Source organism: Nicotiana tabacum, chromosome 18, assembly GCF_000715075.1.
Source record: "Nicotiana tabacum cultivar K326 chromosome 18, ASM71507v2, whole genome shotgun sequence".
Taxonomy (NCBI): domain Eukaryota; kingdom Viridiplantae; phylum Streptophyta; class Magnoliopsida; order Solanales; family Solanaceae; genus Nicotiana; species Nicotiana tabacum.
Genome location: NC_134097.1, coordinates 142,341,507 through 142,347,506, shown reverse-complemented (window position 1 = coordinate 142,347,506; position 6,000 = coordinate 142,341,507).

Genomic DNA, 6,000 nt, shown 5'->3' with positions numbered 1-6,000 from the left:
AGACAATAAATTTTGATTATAACTCTAATAGAGTTAGTAAGAAATTATAACCACTCGAAGTGGTAAAATTTTGATGTCTTGCCATGATCAAAGTCATGTATGATCGTGAGCACAAGAAGTGGAAACCCGTCCCATTGAATTTGCTTCATTCTCATTCCCTTAAGAGAATAAGGTAGCAATATGTAATAAGTCTGAAAGAAGACAAAATTATTACCGTGAAGGTATCAATTGATGTGGACGTGACAATAGACGAAATTATAATCGTCATCATTATGGTAATGACAATAATAAGGATTCTCAAAATAATCTTTCACTCCGTGAAAGTAATGTCTGTCATCGATTTGACATGAGATTTTGTAAAGCACATATCAATGATTATGGTTCATTCATAATGTAAGTGTGACAACATGTGATTTATGAATATATATTCATTTTTGGAAGAATATTAGTGTGCTAGTGGTATATACCACACTCACCTCTAGAAGGAGGCTTGAGAGAAAATAAGAAAATAATGTCATTATTATAGCATAAATGGTCATTGGTCACGTACTTATTGTATGCCAAAATATTTTGGCATTGTGATTATTAAAAGACAACGGTAATGCAAGAAACAGATCTTGCATATAATTTTGACGATAACCATAATGATATAACTTTCTCTTTAAAAGAGATATTCACCATATGGATGTTGATGAATACGTGGTACTACAAAATTAATTGAGAACTCTGCAAGAGCCAATTATACTATTTTGGAGAAACACAATTGATTACCAATAAGGTATTGTGTTGTAGTAAGTCTCAAAGAAACTTATTCAGTTTTCAAAGTATGCGCAAAAGCGGTTGATTATATTGAGACTATAAATAAAGGAAAGATTTAATATTTTCTATTACTACAACTTGTAGCGGGGTAATATGTATGTGAAAAGCTACCCGCTTTATTTTCCAATTTGTACTACATAAATAAAATAATACCACAATAAAGTAGAAGTTTATTGATATAAAAACTCATATCATAATAAACTTGAAGTTTATTGATAATTGCACATGTCATGTGTAAACTTGAAGTTTATCAATATTGATAATTTATCTAGTTGACATAATTAATTTAGCCATATCAATTTAAGTATGATGTGCAAAAATGAAAGAGAATTCACATGGGTAAATATTAAAGAACTAGAAAGTTATTTACGAATTCTCTTATGTTGCTTGTTCTTATTAATTAATAGACCAACTAAAATTGGAATTGAATCCCATGAATACTGAAAATATCAAAGGTGAATATGGGCTCATTCACATGACATGCATACCACGTAAGATGCATATATATAAGATGGTTACATGTGCGATTATTATTAACCCGCAACCTGGCCGGTGTTTGCGAGGTAACTTGCTCAGTAATTTAATTTCGAGCATAATTTCCAGATTTTCTATTCAAGAAGTTCATCTTGATAAGTTGGTCTACATCACAGTTGGTTTAGCAAAATAATTTATTGAGTGCCTTCACTTAATAGCTAAACTATTGCTTGTGAGAACAAAGTTATCTATATCAGTTTGATATAGGTTATATACGAAAGTACATTACATTCTCCCCTCACAAGTGGTTCAGGGTCAGGAACCAAATAATTTCATCTTATTATTATTGATGTGCGGTGTATATTTTGATTAACACCATAACGCACAAAGATGAGTTCTCAAAGTTGAGGGAACAAGTTAGTTTTTCTAACATGAGGGGGAGATAAGATAAATAGTTGAGAAAAGGTTACGTGGAATGAATTATCATTTGTACATCTAGATCCTCGAATAAGATAATACGACCCCGGTTCGCCCTCCATAAACCATCGTGACGGCACCTAGTCTCTACGACTAGGTAAGCCTAAATTGCAGAAGAAAACCAAAATTGCGGAAGTAAAACAACTTTAAACTGTAATAAAGTAATAACAGTGTTTGAATGTGCCACTCGGCATACACCATATTCAACTCTCAATACCAAAGCATAACTCTAACTCTGGAATGTCTAAATAGAACAGAAAAAAATATAGAAAGGCTAAATACTAAAAGTAGGAATAGAAAGGGACTTCTCGATCTGCGAATGCGGCAGATATACCTCGAAGTTTCTAAAGCAGTCGCCCCCCTCAAGGATGGTAGGCCTAAGTAGCGGTACCTGGATCTGCACATGAAAAACATGTGCAGGAGAGGCATGAGTACACCACAGCGGTACTCAGTAAGTGCCAAGCCTAACCTCGATTGGGCATTGACGAGGAAGGTCAGGACCCTACTGAGGTTAAATAAAATAATAAGGTCAACAGTATAGAACAAAACAGTATAAATAAGTACAGTAGTGAAATAACACAGGATGTACACGACAGCAACAATTATACAGAAACAAGGTAAACACGGAAAGGAAATATAGCTCAGCACTAATAATAACAATTAGGGATCTCCCAGGATACCGTCATGTAGTCCCATATGTACATATCTAATGGATCTCCCAGGATCCCATCCCATAGTCCAACTCATAGTGCGCAGGGATCTACCAGAATCGTTCTGTAGTCCCAACTATAAATACCCAATACTAGGGGAATCTATCGGGTACATTCACATAGTTCCATATAATTGTGCAGTGAATCTACCGGAATCCCACATCCGTAGTCCCAAAATAAACAGACAAGGGGAAGTTACCGGAGTCCCACGTCCGTAGCCCCAAAATAAATACACAACAGCAACAGGAAAATATATAGAAATGGCAAGGTTTCATATTAAGGCAACAAGTAATCCTAGCCTATCATGCTGCACAGAATTCAGGTAAGGCAGGTTCAGCAAATAAGCAATTAATTCACTTAGGCATTCTTTCCTAAGCTAACAACAAGCTTAATAATGCAAGTAATAGAAACAGGAAAGGAAACATACTAGTAATTACTTAAAGAAAATCGGATTTCCAACAATCAGCACAAATACGCACTCGTCACCTCACGTACAAGGCATTTCAATTACCAAATATACCAATCCTAAGGGGAAGGTCCCCCACACAATGCTACACAAGCCACTTACTTCGAACTGGCTCAAAAATCAATCTGAAACCACGCTCTTGCCACGAGTACTCAACTCCAAATGGCCCAGATCTATTCAATTCAATTTCATAATGTAAATAACACTTCAAGTAATTAATTCTACAAGTCAATTCTAAGCTAATACGTGAAATTAGGTAAAATGACCAAAACGCCCCTCGGGCCCACATCTCGGAATCGGGTAAAATTTATAGTTTCAGAATCCTCAGACTCTCACGAATCTAACCATATCAAAATTATCCAAATCCAATATCAAATACCCAATCAAAACTCAATTTCTTGGTCTAAGAACTTTTCATACAAATTTCGAAATTAAAGGATAAATTCATGTTTAGATTAATGGGTTACAAGCAAAAAGGAGTCTAGAATCGTTACCCAATCGATGTCTCTGAAAATCCCTCAAAGTCTCGCTCAAATCCGAGCTCCCAAGCTTAAGTTTTGATAAAAATGGTTAAACCCTCGATTTTTGAAATCGTATATCTGCCCAGGTAATTCCTTCTTCGCGAATGCGGTCAAACCCTCACGTTCGCGAAGCACAAAATGACTTTGATCATTTTTCCTCTTACGCGATCGCGGACAATACCTCGCGAATGCGATGCTTTGCACAGACAGGTCTTCGCGATCGTGTTCCACCTATCGCGAACGTGATGCATTAAATCTACTAAAACTCAGCCGCTCTTTTTCTTCTATGCGAACGCGACACCACCCACGCGAACGCGATGTACAAACACTTATCCCTTCGTGAATGTGAAGGCTTAATTTTCACCTTCCTCAACTGACTCTTCGTGAACGCGAGGTCCCACTCGCGAACGCGAAGAGTAAAATTCCTCTGCAACAGCTGAACAAAATCTGCAATTTTTTTACAACTTAAAATGATCCGTTGAGCATCCGAAACACACCTGAGGCCCTTGGGACCTCAACCAAACCTGCAAACCAACCCTAAAACATCATTCAAACTTGTTTCAACCTTCGGAACGCTCAAAACAATATCAAAACACCTATTTCTCATCGGATTCAAACCTAAGAATTCCAAAAATGCTAAAAATACGCTTTTGATCAAAAAGTCTATCAAACCTCGCCCGAATGACCTAAAATTTTGCACACACGCCACATTCAACACTACGGAACTACTCCAACTTCCGAAATTCCATTCTGACCCTCGGATCAAAATCTCACTACCGGACCAGAAACTTCAAAAAAATTCAACTTTCGGCATTTCAAGCCTAAATTAGCTACGGACATCTGAAACACAATCCGAATATGTTCCTAACCTCGAAATCACCCAACGGAGCTAACGGAACCATCAGATTTCCATTCTAAGGCCATCTTCATATTGTTCCTACTACAGCCAACTTTCCAACACTTAAGCTCTCATTTAGGGACTAAGTGTCCCAAAACTCTTCGAAACTCAAAACCGAACATCCCGGCAAATCAAAATAGCAGAAATAAACTCGGGGAAAGTAGTTAATAGGGGATCGGGGCATAAATCTTAAGACGACCGGCCGGGTCGTCACAATAATATAATATGAACTTTAGGTTCAGAAAAATAATAATTCATTTGCAATATATTGCAAAGCATGCCAGACACATTTGTTGATCTAAAGAAAATAATTATATTCTTATTGCAAATGCTCATATTAAGTCCTAGAAGGACAAAATCTATGGTACGCTTAAAGCGTATAGACAAATCGGCTTCAAATAAACTTCTTGATAAAGAAGATGAGCAAATGATCTAAATGATCATAATAAAGGAGGCAAGTGATCTAGAAGGTCACATGACATAACACTTCATAAAATCTCATGAGAGATTCAGGTACCTGAATATATGAATGAAGAGATCTCTATGTTATGTCTTTATGAAAAATAAGGAGGTTGGAACCGATATAAAATGTTCGTCGACAACATCTATGGTAGCGCTAAATATATATATGAGCATCTTAAGTCTAGAGAAATAATTCAAGTAGAATTGGTTTCATATGAAAGACATGTCGTTTTGGACATTCAGTTCAAACACTTGAAAGTATAAAGTCAATGGTATGTGCAATCACTTTTATTTATCTTATATGTCTAGCATGACATAAAAATTTGATATGCATCTAAAGTCTATTTAAATGGCTTATTTGACTATATTTATATGACAATTCCCAAAGGATTTAAATTTCTTAAAGCATATACAATTCTTGATCTTAAAGTACCACATCCTTAGTGCAATTTGTGCACAAATGTATCCTGCTATAATTATACGCATGATAATATGATAGCATGAGTTTTGCCCCTATGTGATGATATTGAAATGACGATTTCAACAAGATCATATGAATACAATACATATCTATCAAGAATGATGATTTCAAGGTGAAACAAATTCATTCAAATTAATATGGCTGATTTGTTTATCAAGTATCTTTGCAATATTCTTCTTTTATTATTTTATAATAATTATTGGACTAATTTCACGTATAAGCACTAAACTTCATATAATTATTATGATGACCCTTGGGGCAAGCTTTCAGAAGATTAAGACAACTCTGACTATGGCACCGGTGTTGGTTTTGCCCATAGGTTCAGGGCTTTATACAGTCTATTGTGATGCATCTCGTATTGGACTCGGTGCAGTGTTGATGCAGGATAGTAAGGTCATTGCATATGCTTCACGGTAGTTGAAGATTCATGAGAAGAACTATCTGGTTCATGATTTGGAGTTGACAGCCATTGTTCACGTGTTGAAAATTTGGAGGCATTATCTGTATGGCGTGGCATATGAGGTATTTACGGATCACAAAAGTCTTCAGTATTTGTTCAAGCAAAAGGAGTTGAATTTGAGACAGATGAGGTAGTTGTAGTTGTTGAAAGATTATGATATCACCATCTTATATCATCCGGGAAAGGCCAATGTGGTGGCCGATGCTTTGAGTAGGAAGTCAGCCAGTATGGG